This window comes from Ptychodera flava, assembly GCF_041260155.1.
Source record: "Ptychodera flava strain L36383 chromosome 23 unlocalized genomic scaffold, AS_Pfla_20210202 Scaffold_24__1_contigs__length_23054250_pilon, whole genome shotgun sequence".
Taxonomy (NCBI): domain Eukaryota; kingdom Metazoa; phylum Hemichordata; class Enteropneusta; family Ptychoderidae; genus Ptychodera; species Ptychodera flava.
This window is the reverse complement of record NW_027248278.1, coordinates 13,008,470-13,017,256: the sequence shown is the minus strand read 5'-3', so window position 1 is coordinate 13,017,256 and position 8,787 is coordinate 13,008,470. Positions and strand designations below refer to the sequence as shown.

The 8,787-nt window shown below is 33.5% G+C and overlaps 1 long non-coding RNA gene across 1 annotated transcript; it reads left to right on the top strand.

Annotated features, from left to right (window-relative positions):
• The first annotated feature begins 296 nt into the window (after positions 1-296).
• LOC139124907 (uncharacterized) lies at positions 297-4,989 on the top strand. Its single transcript, XR_011550090.1, has 3 exons — positions 297-431; positions 661-751; positions 4,696-4,989. It is a non-coding gene; the product is annotated as an uncharacterized lncRNA (long non-coding RNA).
• Positions 4,990-8,787: the final 3,798 nt, after the last annotated feature.

Below are 8,787 nucleotides of genomic sequence, written 5' to 3'. Positions count from 1 at the left end.
TTAATGTTTGTTTAGCATGGTGTTAAATTTCCTGTATCATGTGAGAACACCCACAGATAACCTGTCTAGCAACCTGAGATCTCAGAGGGTCTCCTTCATCTTTGAAAATGGCATATTGATACCAGAAGTAAGATCATTTTTGTGATGATAAGCAATAACATTGTAAATCTTAAGTGCACAGTCATGTCTATGCTGCATTTTCAGAATTTTGGCTTGTGCACATTTGCAGTGCAGTCAATACTTTCCAGACAACATAGTATTTATCTTTGTTTTCTTAGATATCTGAAGTTACAGACGTAAAAGCGAAACTGCCAAAACAATTTGGTTTTGTAGTCTGCGGTATTGACCAAGCTCTGCAGTCATTTGGTGTTGGACGTCATTCTTACCACGGGCAGGCATTCATCGGAAATCATGTGAACAAGTGCTGTAAAGTATGTGTTTTACAACTGTACACTGTTTTGTTGCTAAAGTCATTTTAAGGTTCAGTATTCTGCTTGTCATGATTTTCAAGCTTTCAGTGTCAGATTTATTGTGTGTTATATATATACTACAGAAGATGTATTTCGTCTACATTATTTTGACCTACTTTCAGTGAAACAGCTCTGTTTGCTTCTTTGAAAGAAAGTTATCATATCCTTTTTTTAATTTTTTGTGTTTCAGGAAGAAAACATTCAAACGTTGTGCAAGAGCGTCATCAGGACCACAGCAAGAATATGCCCATAGCTGAATGAACAGGCTGCACACATTTGTGGTCTGTATAAGCCAACATTTTCAAAATTTGCAGCCTGCCATAATCTTTAGAGTACAAGCAATAGAATGTCAGATGAATATATTAGCATTCTCAGTTCAAACATATCACATTTAATGGCATATTACAGAGAACACTTCCTAATGAAAGTGTACCCCCCAAAATGCATATGTTAGAAGATCATGTCATCCCTCAGATTGAAAACACAGGGTTTGGCTTTAGTTTCCTCACAGAACGGTGTAGAGAGTATCCATCATGAGATTAGGAATGGAATGGACCGGTATAGTAAAGTACCTGGCCATAATGGTTTAAAGAAATTAGAACTTATGGTAAGGGAGCATTATGTGATGACCAATCCCAGTCATGTGAAAGTGCCAAAACACAAAGGGGTTCATACATAACCAAGTAAGCAACGTGAAATAATGATGGCCATAGTGATAAAAGTAAAGATAAATCATGATAAAATAAACATGTAAAGAACAAATTCATTAAGTCAATAACAAACCAATATGTAAATAAAAACATTGAAATCTTGTTCTTTCTGTGAATCATATTTTTACTAAATTGATGCTTGTATTTTTAGTCCCAACAGATACCGTCCGGGGGGACTTATAGGTTTGGTCATGTCCGTGCGTGTGTCAGTGTGTGCGTTTGTCCGTCCATGCATCCGTCCGTTCACGCAGATATCTCAGAGATACATGGAGCGATTTCATTCAAACTTGGTACAAGGATTATTTGATATGTCATACATATGCACGTTGATTTGTTATGTGATATGATCCAATATGGCCGCCGTGCGGCCATTTTATTAGCTCACGTGTGTAAACACGTGGGCTATTGTCATAGCGATGTCTGTCTGTCTGTCCGTGTGTGTGTGTGTGTGTGTGTCTGTCTGTCTGTCTGTTTACACGATAACTCAAAAACGCCTGAACGGATTCAAGTCAGATTTGGTACACAGGTACCATGTGCTACTTGCAAGAACTGATTAGATTTTGGTTAGTGTGGCTTGCATATTAATGAAGTTATGCAATATCGTTTTTTTTCTGTACAATGGTTTCCCTATGGAGACGGTAATGACAGTGTAGACATATATCAAGAAATACTGCACAAAATTTCATGAAACTTTTCACAGATGACAATCTAAAAACATTATGATGATACTGTGAGTGTCATGTCAATTATCTTCTCATTTGCATATTTAATGAACTTTTGTTATTAGTGAGATAACTCTGAAATTCCTGCACCAAACTTGATGATACTTGCAACAGATATTGATCTAATATATATCTAATTATAGTTAGAAGCATTAGACAGTATCAAGTTAATAAATAGCTTATTTGCATATTTTATGAAGGTTTGTAATTAGTCATATAACTCCGATATAACTTCACCAAATGTGATGAAATCTGCTGCAGATACTGATCCGACTGATATCTAACTGTAGTGTAAAGCATTTAGTAGTGTGATATTAATTAAGGGTTCATTTGCATATTTAATGAACTTTGTAATTAGGTATATAACTCTGAAATTACAGCACCCAAGTCAGTGAAATTGGGTACAAATATTGTTTTGATAAATATCTAATTGTACTGAGAAGCATTTGGCAGTGTCAAGTTAACAAATAGGTCATTTGCATATTTATGAAGTTTAGTAATTAGTGATATAACTCCAAAATAACTGCACCAAATCTGCTGAAATCTGCTGCAGATACTGATCCGACAGATATCTAATTGTTGTGTAGAGCATTTAGTTGTGTGAAGTTAATTAAGGGTTCATTTGCATATTTAATGAACTTTGTTATTAGTGATTTTACTCCAAAATTAAAGCATTAAATTTGATGAAACTTTCTATGATGTGAAACTTTCTATAGATGTTGATCTGATAAATATCCAATTGTACTGAGAAGCATTGAGCAGTGTCAAGTTAATAATTAGCTCATTTGCATATTCAATGAAGTCTTATAATTAGTCATTAAACTCCGAAATAACTGCATCAAATGTGATGAACACTGCTGCACATACTGATATGACAGATATCTAACTGTGTTGTAAAGCATTTAGTAGTATAAAGTTAATTAAGAGTTCATTTGCATATTTAATAAACTTTGTACTTAGGTATATAACTCTGAAATTTCGGCACTAAAATTTGGTGAAACGTGCTACAGATATTGACTTGATAAATATTTAATTGTGCTATGAATCATTGAACAGTGTCAAGTTAATGCGGGGTTTATTTGCATATTTAATGAATTTTGTAATAAGTGACATTACTCTAAAATTACAGCATTAAATTAAATAAAACGTGCTGCAAATGTTGATCTGATGGATATCTCATTGTCCCATAAAGCATTGAGCAGTGTCAAGTTAATTGACAGCTCATTCGCATATTAAATAAAGTTTTGTAATTAGTGATTAAACTCTGAGAGTACTGTGCGAAGTTTAAAAAAACCTGCTACATATAGTGATAACATATATCCAATGAAGCGTACAACTATTAATGAACCTGTTGTAAAACACGTGAGCATATTCAGTTCATATCTGGTTACAATTTTTTATGTATAGAGCCATAACTCCGACATGTTTCAACCGATTTTATTGAAAGTTGGTACAAGGACATTGACCTTCATCATACATATGCACATAAATTTGTTTCACAACATTATCCAATATGGCTGCCATGCAGCAATCGTATTACAATTTTGTCATGTACGGAGCCATAACTCAGGCATATCTCAACCCATTTTATTCAAAGACGGTACGAGGACATTGATCTGTGTCATACATATGCATGTCAATTTGTTTCACGATATGATCCAATATGACCACATGGCGGCCATTTTGTTATGGGTTTTTTTCATGTCGAAAGCCATAACTCTGGCAAGTCTCAACCGATTTTATTCAAAGTTGGTACATGGACATTGACTTATGTCATACATATGCATATAGATTTTTTAGACAGTAAGATTAAATATGGCTGCATGGCGGCCATTTTGTTACGATCTTTTCATGTACAGAGCCATAACTCAGACATCTTTCCACCAGTATCATTCAAAGTTGGTATAAGGACATTGACCTATGTCATACATATGCACATCGATTTGTTGAACGGCATGAAGCAGTATCATGTCAATTACCTAAGTTTCATAATTAGACTGATATGTCGAGAAATACTGCATCAGATTTCATGAAACTTGGTACAGATGTTAAGCTTACATTGCTTTAACAATGAAAAAAGCCTTTAACAGTGTCATTTTAATTAATTTGTAATTGCTTATTTAATGAACTTTCCTAATTAGAGTTATATATCCACAAATACTGCGTCAAATTTGATGAAACTCGGTACAGATGTTGATCTCATAGTTTGTAAATACTGCATCAAACTTTATGAAATATGGTACCGGTGATAATCTATTAGTGTTAGGATAGTATGCAAAAATGTTCGGCAACATCCTGTTGATTCATTACTAATTGACTCATTTAATGACCTTTTGTAATTAGGATGGCGGCCTACATTGGTTTTATGTTTTCACCACCGTGGAACTCATTCTTGGCCATTTAGCGCCATCTGTATCACAGTATTTTTATCATAGACCTAATAAATGAAGAGGACTCTATCCTCTCTGAGGACTTGTAATTAAAGTACCAATGAACAAGTGGGGACTGTGTCATCAACGACTTGTTCAATTTAAAATTGATGCTTGAAAAGTTATGTTTATGGCGAGTCCAGTATATGTGATGATGAATTAAATGTAAACCTACCATTTTAGGATGTTTTCACATGTTCAAATGAAACTTCCTTCAGTTTTATCTTACATGAAGTATCATTGAAAAGTTAAATTTTTAGTATGAAAAAAAGAATGAAATACTTCTAAATGCTTTCGTTATGATGTAGTATATATACTATCAAGTACAGATGTAAATAACCTTGTTTTGCTTATCTATTTACAGAATACAACGACCCTGGAAGTTGCAAGGTGTCCATTTGATTTCAAGTATTTCTCATTTTTTAATTTTGTCTGTATTTTTCAGATTGTATTTAAAATAAAGGTATTTGATCATTTCAATTTGTATTTTTTCAGTTTCTGTGTACCTTTCCTTTTCGTTTCCTATATTTTTTGTTTAGCTCTTTATTTGTCCCTTTTTTAAAATGCAACTTTGTGGGATAAGTTACTTTTGATATTCAGAGAGTTTGTAAAAGATGTTTGCCCGAAACTTTGTTACCGGTACATGTAATTTATTTGAGTCTTGTCACTTCAAGAAATAAAAAAAATGTTTTATTTCTATATGCACGTGCCTGTTTTGATCATTTATGTTATGGTTTGAAGTAATTTTTAATAGCATTACAGTTAATTTGCCATTGTGCTGTTCAAACAATCACCGTACAATACAAATAAGGCAATAATACATTGATTTCTGCCTATATGATGAATAAGGTGCCTCTCTATTTTTGCCGTTTGTGGTGCTGTTCTGTGGCTTCCGATTGAATGTGTATCCATAAAGTTCGCACACAAGTTAAAAGTCTGGGCCTGCTGGTATCGCTTTAAACTGCTTAGTGTCACTTTTCCGACAAGCATTTAATTACTCCTTGGCCTAATGATGTCCCTCTCTCCGTACAGTATTATGTATAATTCTGCGCTGCACGTACAACAATTAGAAGTCACCCCTTTTGACAAAATTAAAATAAACAACACCTCTTTTTCAGAATTCCCAGAGCTTCAATGAACTAGTGTTATTACATTTCTATATAATACTTATAGCCCCTAAACTTGTAATAATAATAATAATAATAATAATAATAATAATAATAATAATAATAATAATAATAATAATTGTAATTTCTTTGCCTTCATTCAAGGAAGAATAATAAAGATAATGTACATTGGGCCATTCTTGTCAAAATTGTTTTCCGTTTATTTTAGAGTTTTTGAATTAATTTTATATAGACTGGAAATACTTTTCAAGCACTTTTAATTTTGTTTAATGCAGTCATCCCAAATAAGTGTTTAAAAGTATAGTACCAACTTATTATGCATTCATCGAATTAATTTTATGCCTTCAAATTAATTTTATGTGATAAAATTAATGCTAATTGTATCTCAAATTAATTTTATGGACCCAATGCCCCTTGTCGCCCCATGCATCATTATTTATCATAGGCAGTAACAGTAGTGCACAGTCTTTTTGTTTTATTTGGAACATATTTCACTGCTCCTTATTTTTTTATGAATTTATAATTAACGACGTATAATAATGTTCATTTTATAATAATTTATTTTGATTTCTTTGCCTCATTCAAGGAAGAATAATGAAGACAAATTGTTTAACTAAAGTAAAATTATGGCCATGTAGTGGTGCATTATTTTTGCGTGACCTGGCATGACCCATTAAACTCTATGATTCTGATGATTAGCGAGATCTCCCCTTTCCATGGTATCAATGGCTAAATTTGAACATGGTCCGGTCCTATATACCTTTAAACATTTTTTTAAAACCCAGCAGGCCAAGACAATGGGGAACATAACAAGTTAAAGTTTCATGTTTAATATTGCCCAGGACTCGAAATTAACTTTTTTCCCTGGTAGTCCACTTGGGCAACCATATTTGAAGTTGGTAGCCCGGTGACACTGGCTGGTAGCCATGCATATTTTAGATCAAGGGTATCTTTATTTCGTTAACCAGACAAGAAAGGGCTATTTTACAAGGTTCTGCCCATGAAGTGAATTTTCTAGTCTTTTGATGTGTATACTTGCACACCTTTAATGCCCAAGGAAACAGGTGTATTGGACGACAGTGGGACTCAAAAGTTTTGTGACCTATAAACAACCCGTTTCACTCTCACAGTTGTATGCACATTTTAAAAGTCGTCATGACAACATGACAACAATATGGCCTTTTCAGCACTGAAACATACTTTAACAGGGCTAAAAATAGACCTTGGCCCTTCTGTTGGAAGGAGGCATAATTTCCGTGTCATTGTGATTGATACATTATTATCAAATGCAACGAGAATGCAATTTTATTGGCCATCGTTTCCTGTACCTGTCATTCAAGTAAGTCAGTTCAGATATGGAAACTTTGCTGCAAAGATCCACTGCGTGGCCGGTTGTCTCCAGAACAAATGGCAAATTTCTATGCCCAGCTGGGTTTGACTGCATTTATCTAGCTCGTCCCAAAGTGACGGACGCATCTTTCAACCTTTCAGCTTGGTGAAAAATGCCATTATTGATTCGTCAAAGGCCTTTGGACTCACTTATTTTTGCACAAGTGATACATGGACATAGGAAAAAGTTGTTGAATACTCACTGTTTCAGTTAATCTGCCATGATGAGAGTTCTCAAATCAAAGTAAACTTTCTGAAAGGATTTCCTAAGCGTCCTACTTGTTACCTTAGGTAGGGACTCACTTGTGATGTCCTGAAAAGTATTCTCAGCAGTAATTCCAGTTTCTATCAACATGCAAAGCTCAACGACAAGATTATAGCACGAGACGTAGTGCAGACTACACATTCATGGGCAGGTAAACTCAATTGCGCATGCTCATATTGGCAGACTACACTGGCAAATGAGTGCGCATACGTGAAGGTATATTTGCAGCAAATACACTGGCATAGACTCTTCACAGTGGCTGTGCCTTGTTTCATGCGCGCCCTCGACTACCACGATGGGTTTGCATTCGAACACTTTTTTTTTCAGAATTCCCATGAACTGTCAATGAACTGTTATTAGATTTCTATATAATACTTATAGCCCCTAAACTTGTTAATATAAGTATTACATAGAAATAATAACGCGAATAATAAAAGGTTCAATTTCCGTGAAATTTTCACCATAAGGGTATTTTGGGTCGAAAAGACCAAATATGATATCGATTTCACTGCCCCATGTTTCCATGGTAACCATTTTTGGGGTTGAAAATTTCAGTTTTTCTAATATCCCATGAAAAGTTACTTTGATTGATATGAAAATTATCTAGCGGGGGAGTTCGGGTCAGAGAACACAAAAACAGACTTATTTTAATGTTTCGAGTTGCCATGGTAACTATTTTGGGATTGAAAATGTTACTTCTACCCTAATTCCTATTAAAAAACGATTGATTGATGTAAAAATTTGATCATAAGGGTTTTTCTGGTTAGCACACCAAAAAATATCACATCATTGTAATGTGAGATGTTTCCATGGCAACAATTCAGGAGTAAACATTACCATTTTTTAAAGATTCCATCTAAAATCCAGGAATTAATAGATTGTGTAATATCAGAAGGGATATTTTGGGTTAGAAAGACCAAATATCCAGTGTAAAAATCCAGTAATCATAGTAACCTATTTGCAATTTAAAATTTCATTTTTTTTTCCGAAATTCCATTCAAAGTAATCCCAGTTACTATGCAAATGCTCTCCTAAGTGTATTTATCACAGCATGAACTCCATGTTAATTTTTGTTTTATGTTGCCTTGGTAAAAAATTTTGGTAACCACAGTTTTTTTTTATTTCAAACCATAGACCCTCGAGAGGGTCTATGCTGAAACATAATTCACTGTTTTTTATTTATTGTATGAATGTCTAAGTAACAACTTAGAAATTTGTTCTATGATAAAAATAATTGTAACTTCTTTGCCTTCATTCTAGGATGAATAGTAAACATAATATATAATATAATATATTCTGGTCAAAATTATGTTTTCCGTTAATTTTAGTGTGTTAGAATTAATTTTATATAGACCAGAAATAATTTTTGAAGTATTTTTAATTTTGTTTCATGCAGTCATCCCAAAGAAGTGTTATATAGTACAGTACTAACTCATTATGCATCGAATTATGTTTATGCCTTCAAATTAATTTTATGTGCTAAAATTAATTCTACTAGTATCTCAAATTAATTAATTTTAATTTATAATATCAATAATTAATTAATATTTTTTTTTCGTTAACCAGAGAAGAAAAGGCTATTTTACAAGATTTTGCCTCTGAAGTGAATTCTCTAGTCTTTTGATGTGTATACTTGCACACCTTTAATACGCAAGGAAATAGGTATAATGGACAA